This window comes from Nestor notabilis, unplaced genomic scaffold, assembly GCF_000696875.1.
Source record: "Nestor notabilis isolate BGI_N333 unplaced genomic scaffold, ASM69687v1 scaffold17382, whole genome shotgun sequence".
NCBI lineage: Eukaryota > Metazoa > Chordata > Aves > Psittaciformes > Psittacidae > Nestor > Nestor notabilis.
The window spans coordinates 6,047-6,293 of record NW_009917152.1 but is presented as its reverse complement, the minus strand read 5'-3'; the positions used below and the strand labels follow the sequence as shown (position 1 = coordinate 6,293).

Sequence of the window (247 nt, the reverse complement as noted above, 5' to 3'; positions counted from 1 at the left end):
CAGCATGGCCTTTGGTGCCACAGCCAAACCTCCACATGCTGCCCTGCCTGGGCAAGCCTGGGAGGAGAGCAGGGGCAGGCATGAGGCAGGGTAAGGTTCTGAGAGGGCAGGTGGCAAGCTGGGCACCTGCAGCAGACTCAGGTCCCCATCCAGCCCTGTGTCCCCCAATCCTCCTCCCAGGCACCATGGGGCAGGGACGGAACCAGGACAGCTGCCCTGGGAGCCCAAGGCGCTGCCCCGTCCTCAT

General features: G+C 66.0%; 1 protein-coding gene across 1 annotated transcript in view; it reads right to left on the bottom strand.

Moving 5' to 3' along the window:
- The window catches only part of MPV17 (MpV17 mitochondrial inner membrane protein), a 3,482-nt gene that overhangs the window by 660 nt on the left and 2,575 nt on the right, over positions 1-247 (bottom strand). The gene's annotated exons all lie outside the window — the stretch shown is intronic.